Raw genomic sequence first — 18,592 nt, 5'->3', positions numbered from 1 at the left:
CAGCTCCTCCAGGTCCAGCTGACCCCAACCTTGCTGGCCTTCCAGAAGGGCCAAAGACATGACTTCTGCTATCTTGCTTGGAGTTCTGGTAGTGGTGAATGTATTTTTAGTAAATTGACTACTCTCTCCTGCTTATATTTATATGGTTTTTAATAGTTGTCATGGTTTTAATGCTTTTGTGCTTAAGAGGTTGAGAGTGGGGTGCAAAGGTTATTTTGGATTTGTTTTTGCATTTTTCACTTTATAGATCACCTAGCCACATAGCTGAGATGGATAGCTATATAAATTGAATGAATAAAATATGAAAAATGAGAATACAAATGCTTTAAATTAACCTCTGTAGCAATACTGTATATTTAAAAAAAAATTAACCAAATTGTCACCATTTTCATTCAATCAAATCAATTTTTATTTGGCAAGAACCAAGGTAAAGTTTGCATTATGGTTTATATGGTTTCCTGTATTTCTTTCCAACATGTGTTAACCAATGAGTGTAAGTTCCAGGACATTCTATGATCTTTTTTTTAAATATGCATGCCAAGAACAGCTGCCAAAATTAATTCTTTGGCTACTGAAATGCCACAATATGAGGGGGAGGGGGAAAGAGAAAATAGGAACACTGTATATGGCCCAGACATTCAAATAAATGAATAATTTAGTAAATGTATAAAGGAAACAAATGAAGGAAGTGGACTTAACAATAAACTGAAATGGAATAACAAAATAATAAAAATCTTCTATTTCTCCAACTCCAATTTCCAGAGTTTATGATTGTAAATAAGACTTCATCCAATCATCTAGTGGTAAAAAAAGAAGAAAAATTTCTTTTTATCAGACTATATCCACTCTACAAACATTATCTGATTGAAAATTATAGTTATAGGAAATCATAAATGTTTGTAATTCATCTTTAAGATCTGCTGCCATCTAATAGAAATACAGTTCTTAAGATTTTGGGAAGGAAAATAGTGGCAATAGTGGAATCTGAATAAGAGTTTGTATTTGGAATGTAAATATAGTCCTAAATCTTAAATCATTCTGTAACAGAGTAGATAAAATGTCCTTTACACTGTTGCAGAAATTGTTATTTGACACCCTGATATTTTAATATAGTATCTGTCAAACCTGCACCTGAATTTTTTTCCCGAAACTTCTGTGTTCCTTCAAGACCTTTTATGTTTCATTTTTCATAACTTGTGGGATCTATTTAGAAAAATAAATGTATTGTGGGAAAACAATATTTTGTTTCTGTCATAGTTTTTCCTGAGGAGACATTTTAGGATTTTTGTTACTTCAATTCTAGCAACACGTGTACTGTTACAATGATACATAGAATTTAAACATTCTAAAATCCAATGCCAATATATAAGCAATACCAATAAATGGTAGCAACAGTAAACTATAATAATCTATGAGTATGTTCATAGTATGTTGCTTGTGTAATGTGTATGTTTTGTTCAGTGTGAAAACCTCACAGAGTATATTATTCTTAAGTTTAGCCTATAATTGATCATGCACATATATGCATGCCTTTTATGACTAGAATATCGGAAATTTTGACATGGAAACTTAGAAGCAATTAATGCCTGGCACACAAAAATGTGCCTTATCATTCAGGCAAATTCTTCATTTTATTGTGTTATCTTGGCATCTGCTTTTCCTCCAATTTCTCTAAATTAACAAACCCATCTCTTAGTGCAGCAAAAGACAAACTCAAAGAGAGGCCTGTTGCTCCTCGGTACAAGAAATCCCCTTTTTTCCCTCTCACCGTGTTTGTGGCTTGAGTGAAACGCTGTGAACTAAAAGTTATTTTCTAGAGCCACCAACATTTTCTCTTCCTTTCTGATCGAAAGAAACAAGATGGGGAGTCAGCGGGCATCTCATTCCCATTCCGTCCTCATACAGCCACTGTTGTATTACAGGTCCTGCAGAATGTAACTGCTGCGGCTGGACAAAGGCCCTATTCAGGATGGAGGCAACGTCTCTTCCGCACCACTCTCCAGTCACAGAGAGCTTGGCTTGTGCACACTATCTGACAGACACAGGATTCTCTGATTAAACAAAACACTCAAAGGATTTCAATTTATCCTTCAGAATTTGTCTACTGAGATGAAGACTTTCCCATTCAGTGCCAGACGAAACCTGAAAAATCAGCTGCAGCTCACTTTTCTCCACATATACGAAACAGTTTTTTGCTTCTTTCAAAATACTGTTTCATATACTGTTCGCTGCCCTGGGTTACCCCCCCTCCTCTTTGCTCTAGATGGTATGCTCCAAAGTTGCTGAAGTTGTAAGAAGATATTGTTTCTAATCTACTGCCTCTGAAATCCCATTGCAGGGGTCATTTCCTGACTTTTATGTCATTTCAATCAAGTCCCTTAAAAGTTCCAGTTCCCTTGTGACCGAGTAAACCGAGAACATAATTGCCATGTTTTCCCATAACAATTCTATGGCTTAGCCACTGAAATGTACATTTATAGTTTTAACTACACAGGAGATGAGGATAAAAAACATGTGAGAATCTAAATGGAGACATATGAGTTGCTCTTCAAAATATTATTTATCTGTAAGGGCATGAGTTGACTAAAGAAGAGCGAATAAGCCTATTGATTTCAGGGGAAGGTTAAATTTTTCTTGAAATCTCTTTCTCTCCTAAATAAATAAATAAATCTAAACTTAGCCAAATTATATACCAATATAATAAATGTACACACAGAGAGAGAGTTAAGTGTTTCAGACTAAGGATGTACACTATCCTTAGATATATTTTCCAACAATAGGGAAGCTAATACTGATATAAATTCATTTGGATGCAGAGATTACAAGTAGTCCTCAACTTGTTAATCATAGCATATGCCATACATCTATCTATCCTTTTCTCAAAAATAAAATCTAATAAACGATCCAAATAATAAAATTATCCCAATAGGTGCATACAAATCAGTGTAGAAAGATTGAACACTCTTCTTCATGGAGATTTTAATATCACAGTTACAGATTCTTATGATTTCATCTGCCGCAATATGTACTTTTGTTTCAGGCAAAATTAAATTGGTCATGGAAATATATTTGTATTTGTGGGAGGTAATCAGATGAAAGTGGAAGAAAAAAGGAATGATTGCACAGATTATCACCCCAATTTCCAGACTACAGATACATAGAGATAAAATCAGATTCATTCTGAAAACTATTTTACCCAGCCATCAAACCTTGTTGATAGTTTATATCCTTTGTAGTGTTAAATACACATGAAAGAGTCTTGCTGAAAGGAGAATATGTTCTGCTGATCTCAAAGAAGTCTGTGCTCTATGCTTGGTACAAAGCAGCAGAGTGTAACTGCTTTTGGAGTGAGAACTGTGCTTGGCTTTGAATGGGATGCCAAGAACTACATCAAGAAATTGCTGGACAGTGCCAGGACAAAAATGAAGTCTGGTTTAATATAATTTAAATAAAATGCAATTTAATAAAGTGCAATAATATGATGGCTTCCCATTTTATTTCACCTGCCTTTCTCCTTAAAAAATTTCAGGGGCAATTTTTTTGCAGGTCTCAGTGGATAGACTCAAGGCTTGGAAGAGGCAACAGGTTGTGCATTCTGTGATGGAAAGAATAGCCATGATGAAAGTAAATGTTGACTTTCCTAGAGTCTAGACAATGTTTTGCCCTAAAATCTAACACCTGGAGAACACCTGGAGAACCTCAGTGCTATACCCATTGTTTCATCAGAATTAACTTCTTTCTTGTTTCTCTTTTAAAAGCAAGCATGCAACCACAAATCTTGATAACCAGCAAATTAAAATTGAAATATTGAAAAAAAAACATCAATGATCCAAATTGCAAACCAGATGTATATTTGCCCTTCCTGAGCTAGTATATGGGGGAGGGATTGTCATCCCCATACACAAATAGTTCAAAATTCTTTATATCCTGATATGTTTCAAACATTGTATTTATAGACAAATAATTATCCATCCTTGACATGGTTAAAAGCCATCTGCATGAACAATTCATTCTTGTGTACCATTATTGTGCTTTGACCTTAGAGAAGTATATTGCTTCAGTAATTCATGGAGGTCTCTTTTTAGTTTTAACAGGGGGGGTAATTAGTGGGGGGGGAGAAAAATGCAAGACGGAACTGATCAAGTTCACTCCCCTCCTTTGGAATTTGTAACAAGCATAATTTTCAATGTGACAACTTAGTACGAAGTAGAAAATGGCTAGAATATAGACATACTAGAAATTAATACATCAGCAGTACAAACTGAACAAGACATTTAGGAATGGAGATAATAAGCGTATGGAAGACTGAGATTAACATTATTATTAAAAAAGAGATAATCATAATATATTGTATTAACTTTGACCTTGGTGCATTCAGATCCATGGAGATGCTGCAAAAGATAGCTGGTAGGTGGGCTGCAAGTTCCAGTTCAGATAACAAATAACAGAGTGACAAAAAATCTATTTAACCTTTAGTTTTGTTGAAAGAGTTTTGCTTTTAAATTTCAGCAACAATAATAGATATAAATACATGGGCTCTGATTCTAAATAACACTCCCACAAAATGGGTGGGTTATCTAGGAAAAGATATCACTCACACAAAACAGTGAGCAGATTTGATTGCCTTTGATACCTGTTACAATTTTTGGAAAATTATTTCGCTTTTTTTTTTAGGAGGAGGAAGAGGAGGAGGAGAGGAAGCCCAAAGAGGTAAAGTGCATCAGAGAAAATTGCCTCTGTCCTCCATGAATATAATTCCTTTGGCAAAATGGGATGAAATGGCTCCTAGCCATGTTCCACTTTAGCCATCATTTAGTATTAAACTGGTTAAAATACATGCTATGATTTAATGACCAAATGCAATAGTTCAATGTAGGTAATACATTGACCATATGTTAAACAACAGTGTGAAGTTGTTTTTTGAAATATTAATATAAAGATTCAACTTAAACCTAAAGGGAAATATCTGTTACAAATGATGTGGCACTTTCAAACACTAACCTGAGGCAGATGTGATTCCAGAAACTGAGATGTTACATGACATTTCGGATGTGCTCATGTAATAAACCAAAATACTAATGCTTGCTTGCTTGTTTGTTTGCTTGCTTGTTTGCTTGCTTGCTTGCTTGTTGGCTCGGTCTTTCATTCATTCATTCATTCATTCATTCATTCATTCATTCATTCATTCATTCATTCAATATATTCATATTCTGTGTTTCTCAGGTACCAAAAGGAGCATACATGGCACTGTTCCACCTATTTTCTCGAAATAAGAGGTGGTCTGAACTGACAGGGAATGAATGGGCTTCCATGGCCCTGAGTAGACCCGAACAACCAACTAGTTAGATCAATTGTGGTCCAATAGAATTGGTCTGACCTTAATCACTACACTACACTGGCTCTAAGCATGTCTAATAGAATAAAAACGTGACAGATTCCATCTATTTATCCTATATTACAACACTGTAACATTATGTTACATATTATAATGAAGTGGGACACCAAAATGTGTATTAATAAACATGGTAGATACCTATTCATATGCCTAGCAGTAACTGGGTTATAAAAAAATATCAGCACACCAGTAATTAAAAAACCAAAAAGACAGTCTATATTGAGCCTGCTTGTTTCTTGCCAAGTGAACATTCTACATGTTCAGTAGGTTTTAGGCAGTCCCACAGGCAAAGTATTCCTTGAGGATCAAGGAATACTGCCTCATTTCTAAGGAGTGCCTAATTGCTCTCAAACCTTATTCCACAGCCAATCCATTATTAGTGTTTCAAAGTTTCTACAGTTTTGACATTGGTCCAGTCACAAATACAATTGAAGGTCTTCCACAAGAGCTATTATTATTGCTTCAACATTTTGAAAACATATATTAACATATTATAATGATGTTGAGGAGTAGAAATATTAATTCATATATTCTTTTGTCAGAATCACCCTTTTGTATATCAATCAAAAAAGTGTTTCATCATCTTTATTTTCTTTTTAGGGGCATATCATGAGATGTCATGCCTTCCTTCTGTGAAGGAGCTGTATGCAGTTTGGCTCATTAATAAAATGAAGGGCATCCCTTTAAACATTTTTTTTTATTGAAAGAAAGCAGGAGTGAGGTTAACTCCTAGCCCATTAATGAAGTTTCTATTTATAATGCTTATAAGCAAAAAAAAGTACAGCAGAATATGAGTAACTGGGAAATGCTTGATTATTTTCCAAGTTCAAAAAGTTTAATTTGGATTTCAGCCTGTCTTGTGGAAGTGAAAGGCAAAACTCCCACAGATTTTTGTAGAAATAAGCCAGAGACATCAAAAGCTCAAGAATGCATCTGCTGTTATATATTCTTGTGGTTTCAAAAAAAATGAAAAAAGATTTTTACAATGAAATAGCTAGTCAAATGTAAGATATTGAATACAAATAAGGTGCCAACACAAAACTTTACCTTGATCTTCAAAAAGTACTTACTGCACAATAAGGATGTCAACACGCAAGATACCTTAGAAGCTATTCCCATCTTCCAAGAGCCTCTGGTACTGGAAGTACTGGAGTTTTATCAGTACTTCAATCATTATCAGTTTGGAAGGCCACAGGAATTTATGGAATATCTATGGAAATCTAACAGGAAGAGTAACTAAAGAAGAATAACTAAAGATTCTAATCAAACTATGCCAGCAAATCTGGAGAGCAATATAGAATGAAAGATCTCAGGCGACATACAAAAAGGGACAGATAAACAAGTGTGCAAAGCACCAGTTCCTTAAAACTATTTCTCAAATGATTAATATTGAATGCTGTCTTCTTGCTTCAATTACTTTAGTCACTTGTCCAAATTGCTACCATGTTCAAACTAATAATGTGCAATCAATTTATACATCTGTTTCTGAGAATAATGTGTATATACTGCCGGGAATCCAGAAGAACCTGGAAATCTCTCAGGAAACATAGCCAAACCATTCTCTATGTGCATTTGAAAAAGAAATTGAGAAAATACTTTCAGGGTTTGACATAATAATAGCAATAAAATAAAAGACATTTTTAAAGTTTCATTTTCATCTCTGAGATTGACTTTGGAAAAGAGAACCAGCTGATCTGCCATGCAGCCTTCTTACATGGAGGCTGTGTGTGGGCAGCCTCCATATAGGAAGGCTGCATGGGAGCCTATTTTGGGAGAAGCCACTATTCTTGCAATCTGAGAATTGTGGCTGCTTCCAAAATGATGCCCACTTCTAGGACAGCACCATTTGGCCTCCATATAGGAAGATTGCATGACAGCCAGTTCTCCTTCCCGAAGGCAATCTTTGGAAAAGGTAAGCGAAGAGAGGTATGAGGCCCAAGGGCATGGGACTGCCCCATTCACCCCACACACACACACACACACACACACACATACAAGAGTCTATAGGTGTTTATTCAAATTTACCCTATTTACCCCAAACAGGTCCTTATAAAGCACTCCTGTTGCACAGGTCTGGATTCTGAGTTCAGCATGGCAAGAGTCACTAGGCAATCAAGCCCAATAGGCACACACAAAGTCCAGGAAAACAGGACAGAAGTGAAACAGGCCAGGATACATGGCACAAACACACAAGGCATAGACCTGGGCATGTTGCTCCAGAAATAATCAAGTCCTCAGGGCAGGATTAAATAGGCAATACTAGTGCAGCCCTTCATGAGAGGTGAGGTTGCCTCTTCACAAATAGTCTAGCTGACCAGTGTTGTGCCTTTCTCCTCTCTGCTCTATTTGTCCTTAGAGCAGAAGGAGATGTGGACTCCACCTCCTCCTCATTGCTAATGGGCAGTAGCTGCTCCCAGTCCTCATCTCTCCTGGCCAGCTTGCCGCAGCTGTGGTTTGCCTTGCTCAGCCTCAGCCTGTTACTCATCCAATTGACCCAGCTGATCCTACTCTGTCAAGCTAGCACTCTCCGAGCCCAGATCTTGACCAATACTCAGCTCTGTCCTTTCCTCTGCTGACTCAAACTCACCCTCCTCCTCTGAACTCACGTCCAGAGAGGGATCTGCGGGCAGACCTATGACGGGGACCCAGTGGGGTAGGAAGGAAGTCCAAGACTCATCAGGGTGGGATGGGAGGAAGACAGGTAGGTGGGAAGCACTGCAGCTTTAAAAAAGAAAAAGCATGGTGTTTTTTAAAAAACAGCTTCGCAATCAATCCTGATATTTTATGACTGTCGCAATGTTCTGCAATCACTTGATCACCATTTTCATGCTTCCCAAATGGCTACCAGAACTAGAGCTAATGGAGAATGCAAAAGTAAAATTACAAGCCATGGTCACATAACATTTTGCCTAATGACCGCAGTGACTTGCTTAATGACTGAATGGGAAATGACATTGTAAGTCTGTTATAGTTAGGTGAGTTTCTGCTTAGCAATTTTGGCATTTAGCGGCATTTAGCGATCGAGATGCCGATCCCAATTGTGGTTGTTAAGCAAGGACTACTTGCAATATAATTTCACACACTTCCTGTGGTACCCTGTAGCATTATTCTTTTCACTCTGTTCCAAATAGTTTCCGTATCTTATTTAAGTTCACATTCCATTCATTCTGTAGGATATTCTATAGATCTTCTAATTGTTCTTCATGCAGAAATCATATTTTCAATTCTTGTAGCTGTTCTTTTTTTGCTTTTATTTCTTTCACTGCTGTTCTTTTTCCATGTCTATTTTTCCCAAAATGCTAAAATCAGTTTTGACACATATGGGAAAATACTCCATGAACAGAACTCAAGCACAGGTGGATCTTAAGCCTGTTCTCATTATTCTTGGTAAGCTAAAATCTCCAAACTAGGGAGTACTTTGTAACAGTAAGTACTGTGATTCACATTCCCAACTAAGAGTTACATTCAGTATACTGACACACATTAGGCCAGTGATGGCAAACCTATGGCACGCATGCCAGGGGTGGCACGTAGCGCCCTCTCTGTGGGCATGCAAGCCGTCACCCCAGCTCAGCTCCGCCATGCATGTGTGCGTGCTTCCCACCAGCCAGCTGGTCTTTGGGTCTCTGCCACGCATGCACGAGGTGAGGCACATGCAGGGGCCCGTTCCCATATGCACAGGGGGCTGGCCGCATGTGCGGGGCTGCACATGCATGGGGGCGGGCCAAATAAGGGGGGTCATGCATGGATTGAGGGTTCGGGCACTTTGGGCACTTGGTCCGGAAAAGCCATCACTGCATTAGGCTAAGCAAACTTCTGAATACTAAGATTCCAAGTAACAATTCAAGACAGGAAAAACTATCTTGATTTTCCCCTTTAGTGGAAATTTTGTCAATAATTTACTTGACCTCAGTGTTAGTCTGAAAAGAACACTGGAAGCCAAACTGGAAAAATTGCCAATTGTTTTATAAAGTAAGAAAAACCACTCATAACAAAAAAAAATTCTATGAACAGTTTTCTGTACTAAATTCCAATGCTCATTTTCTTTAATTTTTCTTTTCAGACTATGAAATTTTGGGCTTGCAGCCTTGCTTTAACCATGCTGTAAAAAAAAAAAAAAAGCTTCATCTGTAATTTAAGAATCTGCTGAGCAGAAGTACACAAGTAATCATCAGTGGACATATTCTGTATATTTAAAAGTTTCTTTTTATGTGGTTCTTTCTTTTAATAGGAAGCGCCAAATTTTCATCAGAGGAACTTTATTACCATTGACATTTGATTCCTGTTGAGGATTATTGTGCTTGTTATGATCTTATTAAGAACTCATATTCACTATGGATACAAAGATTTAATACTGATTCCTGCTAAAGCAAAAATGCTTATTAACTCGTTTCATAGTTACATAAACATCAGTCTTAAATGGAACACAATAGTCTGTCTCTCAATCGCTGATCAAAATTTCATAAGAAACAGCAGTTGAAATAGGAACTAAGCCCCTGACAATTGAAAGTTCTTTCAATATTACGTATACAACATAACTTCCACTGAGGAAATTTAACTAAAAATTAAAAAGAGTATCAAGTGAATCTGCATTTTAAAAAGCTTCCTGGTCAATTTACCTATATACGGTAAAACGGGGGAAATAATTTTTGTTTGTTTGTTTGTTTGTTTATCCTGCTTTTATTTTTTTATATAAATAACTCAAAGTGGCAAACATATCTAATATTCCTTCTTCCCCCAATTTTTCTCACAACCACCCCACAAAGTACCATATTTTTCAGAGTATAACATGCACTTTTTCCCCCCATAAAAGAGGGTGAAAATTTGGGTGCGTCTTATACACCGAATGTAACTCCGCCCACCAGGGGTGGGTTCTACATACCTTTACTACCAGTTCGCAACAGGAGCACGCACGTGTGCTTCTGCGCATGCACAGATTGTCCATTATGACATCCGGGCGGGTGGGTGGAGCCTCCCGCCTCTTTTGCTACCAGTTCGCAAGAATGAGACAGAACCGGGAACAACCCACCACTGTCGCCCACCCTCCGGTCCTCGGAAAATGGGGCACACTGAGGCTGAAATAGGCTATGGCAATCCCTGCAGCCTGAAACAGCTGATCTTCAGGAGGCCGATCCAACCGACAATCATCTGCTTGTGCTAATCAGGCTATGCTGAAGCTGAAGCTGAAATGGGCCGTTTGCTGCAAGGAGGCAAATAGCTGGGAGGCAGAGGCAAATTTCTTTTTCTTGTTTTCCTCCCCAAAAAAGGTAGGTGTGTGTTATAGTCTGGAGCATCTTATACTCTGAAAAATATGGTAACTGCTCCAAAGTCACACAGCCAGCTCTCCAACCCAAGAAACGACCAGAACCTACAGTCACCCAGTTTTTAACCTTAACCACTAGGCCAGACTGACTCTCATGTACAAAATTTCTATATATTTAGGTTAGTGGTGAACATAAATATCTATACTTACATATTTTTTCATTATAAAAGTGTCAGTGGAGAGGATATTAATAATAGGTCCTTATTAATATGGACAAGAAAATTGGTGAAATTTCATCCGATTCAAACTTCCCAAATTTAAGCCTTTGAGGTGTGAGCCTCTGCCATGTCTTAATAAATTTCTAAGTCCATGGTCAGACCTCCTCAGAGGGAGCAGGTCACAATAAAAAAGAAAGGAATATTAATTCCTGGGACATTTCAATAGCCAACACTTTGTTGTTGTTGTTAGTTGTGAAGTCGTGTCCGACCCATCACGTCCCCATGGACAACATTCCTCCAGGCCTTCCTGTCCTCTACCATCCTCTGGAGTCCATTTAAGCTCACACCTACTACTTCAGTGACTCCATCCAGCCACCTCATTCTCTGTCGTCCCATTCTTCTTTTGCCTTCAATCTTTCCCAGATTAGGCTCTTCTCCAGTGAGTCCTTCCTTCTCATTAGGTGGCCAAAGTATTTGAGTTTCATCTTCAGGATCTGGCCTTCTAAAGAGCAGTCAGGATTGATCTCCTCTAGGACTGACCAGTTTGTTCGCCTTTCAGTCCAAGGGACTCACAGGAGTCTTCTCCAGCACCATAGTTCAAAGGCCTCAATTCTTTGACACTCAGCCTTTCTTATGGTCCAACTTTCACAGCCATACATTACAACTGGGAAAACCATAGCCTTGACTATACTTTTGTACTTAGTACAAGTGCTGTAGTGCTTAGTGCTGGCATTAGTGTATTGTTGTATTGTAGTGCTGGCAATACTGTACTCCTGAGGCTGCCCTTAGTTTGTGGCTGTTAACCACAATTCAGAGAAAGGCAGGAAATATATTAGGGCCTCATCTGAAGGCCAAAGTGGGAGCAGTTTTATATAGCAATGCCAAGCAGGCAATCTGTATCACCTAGTGCTAAGAACTTTACATTTATAGATGTAAAAGTACTTAGGAATAGCACATCATTTAGGTAAATTATATTTCCATATTAGTTACAAAATCTACAAGGAGAGAGAGCGTATAGACTCTATTCATACATCCTTTTGGAAGAGCTGAAGTACCAGCTTTGGAAACACACCTGTCAACCCTGAAGCTGACCTGACCAAGGCCAGTTTTGAGGCTTCAGTGTTGCCACACTGGAGCTGAGGGATAGGGAGTGGGGAATAGAGATAGTTGGGGTTTATAGCCAAAAGAAAATACTTTTTCCTGGGAACCAAGGACATTCCCACAGGTGGTCGGAAAGAGGAGGAGTGAAGTTACCAGGCAACTGGGCAACACCTTGATTGGACCATGTGGCTGATTGTTTGAGTGAAAACCATGGGAACATTCAGATTCGGTTTTCACCAGCCTGTGTCAATATGGCATATTCAATAAAACTATTCTTTGAGGAATCTACCTGCCTCGGAGTTCTGTTTGCTATAGGTGTATTACTTGGAACCCTGACAACATCCTCATGGGCAAAATCTGTGATTGCTAAGAATTAACGCTACTGTAACTTGAATCAATCAACACACAACGTATGTGTGAATGAATATATCTGTTTAATTTATGTGGTTGCCAAACTCACAAATGTAACCCTGGATGGCTAACAAAGATTTTAAAATGCAATATAAATATTTACATATACATACAAATAACTTCCTCAGCCAACTAATGCAAAGTAGCTCTTGAAAACACCATTCACCAGTAGCATAAACCCAATTACTCTCCTGACCCCCATGATTAGAAAAATGGTCAGATCTTCAAAGCTTTTGAAAGTTAAGCAGAGTGGGGCCAGCCAGATCATGGGTCACATAGTGTTCCAGAGGGCAAACACAGCTACGAAAAAGACACACTTCAAGGGTCCCACTAAATGACAATCCAGGATTAATAGGATCAGAGCATATCCCTTCTTCCTGACTTATTGGGATCAGTAAAAACAATAGGAGTAACACAGTTCCTAGGCCCATGCCATGTGAGGCTTTATAGGTAAGAACCAGCATCTTGAATTGTAGTTGGGACCAAATTGAAAGCCAGTGCAGCAAATTAAATTCTCTGAAGACTATAAGCCTGGGTTGGGTTGGGTTGCACTCTGCCAGCCCAACCATGAATTGCAGGAGCTTAAGCAGGGAGGTTGCTACTCTGCAGATAGATTGTCCATCTTATCCCTAGAGCCAGAGGTGGTATTCAGCAGGTTCTGACCAGTTCTGGAGAACCGGTAGCAGAAATTTTGAGTAGTTCGGAGAACCAGTAAATACCACCTCTACTGGCCCCACCCCCATCTATTCTCTACCTCCTGAGTCCCAGCCGATCTGGAGGAAATGGGGATTTTGCAGTATCCTTCCCCTGCCTTGCCCACCAAGCCACTCCCACCAAGCCATGCCCACAGAACCAGTAGTAAAAAATTTTGAATCCCACCACTGCTTAGAGCCCAATTTTATACACATATTTAGGCATTCATGCACGCATTATAATTTTATTTTATATTTATAACATTTTATTTTCCTTATGTGTGATTCTAGGTATCTGTTTTCTGTCATACTTTATCTAAATTTTGCAAGGATAGCAGGAGCCAAATAAATGTTTTAAGGGATTCCAAACAAACACAAATTGCTATTTGGCCATCTCAGATATAGTAGTGTTTTTAATATTATTCCTAGTATTTATTTTTGTAATATGAGAAGTTCATAACCATAGTTTGATACTAATTGTTTTGGATTTTAGGATATTTTTATTATTTGAGGAAAATAATTGCATGTTATTGGTAGTGCACACATTTAAATGATAGATATTAATGTGATTGAACTTCTATTGTATGTTCATGTTCTCCATTTTATGGCACAGATCTGGATAGCATTATATATCTGGACACGAGATAGCTTTTTGTTTTGAAAATTTTACATCTGTGAAGCAAGTTAACGTGATCAAAAACCGATCTGTTCCGTCAATTATTTATCTAAATGAGAGAATGGTTTAAGTTAATTTCAGTCACATGTACCCTGTAGCTATGTGGTTAGATAAAAAGCTAGGCTGGAGAGTGTTTTTAAAGCATTAAAGTTAGCCAGAAAATGATTCTGCTACTATTTTATTAATTTGTTCTGAATTTCAAGTTTACCTTCTAGCCAATAGGACTACAATAATAATAGAAATAATAATTATTACTACAATGATGTGAAATAATTGTTCTTTAGTGTCCTTCTACATTCTTTTAGGATATTTGAAAATAGTCCTATAAAGAGGAAATAGAAGGCTGTGAAAATCAATTATGAGGCACCACCCCATTATAAAGGGGTATAATTTTAAGAAGTTTGAAATGATTGCAAAAGCAGATCTTGCAAGACTTAAAGCAATGCAGTATGCAGACAAGATGGGTACATTTATGGAAGGCTGTAAAGAGGCTATTTGCTCCTTTATATGTGTGATAAGGGAAGGTAGTACTGTATTTAGCTTACATTGGCAGCAGGAACACTACAGCAGAAATGATTTGTATTTGTGATATCAACAATTCTAAGTATTCTTATTGTCTGTTAACAGATTTAGTTGGTTTCCATCCATTATGTCTCTGGAGATTCTCAGTCATCGAGGTCATGGTTGTCCAGAAGATGCTTTTTCAAGAGGCAACTGGACTTTCTGGTTCTGGAAATCTGTTCATATTCCTTCACCATTCAAAGGGTGTTTATCCCAAAGTGTATTGCTAAATGTCTATGGAGATTCTCAGTCATCCAGGTCATGGTTGTCCTGAAGGTGCTTTTTCAAGAGGCAACTGGACCAGAAATTAAAAAAAAAACACCTTTGGGATTTCCAGCCATTGTGGAATGTAGTATCAAATGAAATAGGATTGTTACAGATCAGATTGAATTTTCAGATCTTTTCATTCTGAATGGAATATTGTGATCTAAATTGAATATTTAACATCTGATATCAACCAAACGTATTGCCCAGTTGAGATTCCTAGCACTTGTTTGGCTACAAAAGATCAACAACAGTTTTTGTAAATTATTATTTTTGTTTACACAGCAAGAGCTTATAGACTTTTTCATACACAAATTTCCCTATCTGAAGAGGAATATGGAAATCAAATGCAACACAGTATCCTACTGAAGCTAAATTATTACTTACAATATTCCATTATCTCCTAACCTTGTGCCATCAGACAAGTAGGCCATCAGTTCCTGGAATTCTTTATTGCAAAAGTTTTACAATTACATTTTCACCCCTTTTCCCCCCCCACCTCCCCCCCCAAACTTCCCAACCTCCCTAACCCCCCCTAACCCTCCCCAACCCCCAGACTTCCCTATAATATACTCATACTCATAAAAAACCCTTAGTATAACACTTATATATAAACTTAAACCCCTCCCTCCCCTGTATGGTTTTTCTCTTTACCTCATTACATTAAAATATATCCAATACATTATTTTCAAGTAAAAGCTATTTGATACTTTCTAGTTTGATATTTGTTCTGAACATATTCTATCCACCTTTTCCATTCCCATTCATAAGTCTCTTGTGAGCAATCTTTTAAGTATGCTGAAATCTTCGCCATCTCTGCAAAACTGGCCATCTTCAAAGTCCATTCCTCAATAGTGGGCAAAGCTTCATTTTTCCAATATTTACCTATCAATAATCTTGCTGCTGTTATCATATACAATATCAGTTTTGTTTCACCCGATGTAAAACCCTTAACTATACCCAATAAAAACAGTTGTGGAGAGAACTAAATTTTTTTCTTCAAAACATTCTGCATGACCCACCAAATTTTTATCCAAAAGGCCTTAACTTTCCTACAGGTCCACCAAACATGATAATACGTAGCATCCAAACATACACATCTCCAACATTTTGGCTGAACATTAGGGTACATACATGACAACTTTTTGGGATCTAAATGCCATCTATAAAACATTTTATAGAAATTTTCCCTCAGATTCTGCGACTGTGTAAATTTAACATTCTGAACCCAAATTTTTTCCCATGTTTCCAACATCACTGGTTCTTCAAAATTTTGTGCCCACTTAATCATACAGTCTTTAACTAATTCCGTTTCTGAATCCCTTTCTAGCAAAACATTATAAAGCCTTTTAATATGCATTGGACCTTTCTCTTTTATATGTCTAACCAATTCTTCCTCATGCAACATAATACCAGTTTTTTGGTCCTCTTTCCATCTCAATTGTAATTGATTATATTGTAACCATGTTAGATTAATCCCTTCGTCCAACAGTGTCTGCAATGTAGTTCCTGGAATTCTTAATCAGCCTTTGGCTTGCTCACTAGCAAGTTTGATGTTTTGGGAAAACTTCTTTACTCTGATCACAACCCTAACTTTTTGCAGAAATCTCATGTTTAAGTATTCTCTCATCTTGTACCTTCTATTTTGATCAAATGGATTTTAGTTCTGTGAATACTTTGTCAGCAGCCAAGAAAGAATTTTTAACATGGCATAACAAAGTCCTATTTTTCTTTACTTTGTCTGATCAGTACTAACTGCAGAAAAGAGTTAAGGCACATCTCTGTTATTTATTCATGATGTTAATGTACTCTTTAAGCTCATTTAGTTTATTTGATGTGGTCTAGTGGAGAGTTTAATAACTTTCTGCTTTTGCTCCAGGCTTTCTACAGATCTTAAAAGCAGGAAATAGATTACAGAAGTTAGGGTAAAGTTTTTTTCATCCCCCATTCATGAGATGTCTGTGGTTAGGCATAAATGAACAATTCTCGAGGTTCAGATATCACTGCAGATACCATACTTTTTCTCTTCTTCCATATTAAGGGCTCATCCTCATGATCCCTGAGACAAATGTGCCATGGTAGTCATTTTCATCTGACATGTCCTCATGATGTTACCATTATTTACAACTGAGAAAGGTTAACATCATATTTAACTGTTAAAGTAGTGTTTTCTCTCTTCTTTGACACAATTTTTGTCATGAACACTATCTATCGTGAAACAACCTTGTGTTGCTGAGAACATCTCTCTTCCCTTCTGGTCACTGGGTTCCACCCTTTCTGGGCCTTTTGACTTGGACTTCAGGAGAAATTTAGATACCTGACTTTTATTTATTTATTTATTTATTTATTTATTTATTTATTTATTTATTTATTTATTTATTTATCTATTTAATATACCGCCCTTCTCCCGAAGGACTCAGGGTGGTGAACAGCCAAGATCAAATACATAAATATAAAAGTTAAAAACAATTTAAAACCAGATTAAATACTTTGGCCCACAATTAAAAACATCCCATTAAAATCCAATTTAAAATTTAAAACCGTTAAAATTAGGCTAGCCCGGCTTGCTGGAATAACAAAGTCTTCAGGGCACGGCAGAAGGTGCGCAAGTCTGGGATCCTCCGGGGGCAGCTCATTCCAGAGGGCAGGAGCCCCCACTGAGAAGGGTCTCCCGGGGGGTTGCCAGTCGACATTGTCTGACCGACGGCACCCCGAGTAGCCTCGCCCTGTGGGAGCATACTGGCCGGTGGGAGGCTGTCGGTAGCAGAAGGTGGTCCCGTAAGTACCCAGGTCCTAAACCATGGAGCGCTTTAAAGATCAACACCTTGAATTGCACCCGGAAGACCACTGGGAGCCAATGCAGCTCGCACAGGAGAGATGTTACATGGGAGCGCCCCGCCGCTCCCATAATCACCTGCGCGGCCACATTTTGGACCAGCTGGAGCCTCCGGATGCTCTTTAAGGGGAGCCCTATGTAGAGAGCATTGTAGTAGTCCAGTCGGGAAGTGATGAGGGCATGAGTGACCGTGCACAGGGAGTCCCGATCCAGAAAGGGACGCAACTGGTGGATCAGGCGAATGTGATAAAAAGCCCCCCTGGCCACGGCCATCATATGGTCTTCTAAAGACAACCGCGCATCCAGGAGGACACCCAAGTTGCGAACCCTCTCCGTGGGGGCCAATGACTCGCCCCCAATAGCCAGCGATGGCACCACCTGGCTATATCCGGGAACCACAGCCATTCAGTCTTGGAGGGGTTGAGTCGGAGTCTGTTTCTCCCCATCCAGACCCGCACGGCCTCCAGGCACCAGGACATCACTTCAAGGGCATCATTGGGGTGGTCTGGGGTGGAGATGTACAGCTGAGTGTCATCAGCGTACTGATGGAACTGCACCCCAAAACCACAGATGATCTCACCCAGTGGCTTCACATAAATGTTGAACAGAAGGGGTGAGAGGACCAACCCCTGCGGCACTCCATACATAAGGCGCCTTGAGGATGACCTCTGCCCCCCTGCCAACACAAACTGTGACTGGTCAGAGAGAAAGGAGGAGAACCACTGTAATACGGTGCCCCCAACCCCCAGCCCCTCCAGCCGGCACAGCATGATACCATGGTCGATGGTATCAAAAGCCGCTGAGAGATCTAATAGGACCAGGACAGAGGAACAACCCCTGTCCCGAGCCCTCCAGAGATCATCAACCAATGCGACCAATGCCGTTTCCGTGCTGTATCCAGGCCTGAAACCGGACTGGAACAGGTCTAGATAGACAGTATCATCCAGGTGCTGGGGAAGCTGTTACGCAACCACACTCTCAACAACCTTCAACACAAAGCGAAGGTCGGAGACTGGACAGTAATTCACCAAAACAGCCAGATCCAGAGAAGGCTTCTTGAGGAGGGGCCTCACCACCGCCTCTTTCAAGGTGGAAGGCAAGAAACCCTCACTCAACGAAGCATTAATGATCCCCTGGAGACAGCCTCGTGTAACCTCCCGTAACCTCCCGGGAAG

Source organism: Pituophis catenifer, unplaced genomic scaffold, assembly GCF_029215685.1.
Source record: "Pituophis catenifer annectens isolate HBS135680 unplaced genomic scaffold, rPitCat1.0.hap2 SCAF_1, whole genome shotgun sequence".
Taxonomy (NCBI): Eukaryota; Metazoa; Chordata; class Lepidosauria; order Squamata; family Colubridae; genus Pituophis; species Pituophis catenifer.
This window is presented reverse-complemented; position numbering follows the sequence as displayed.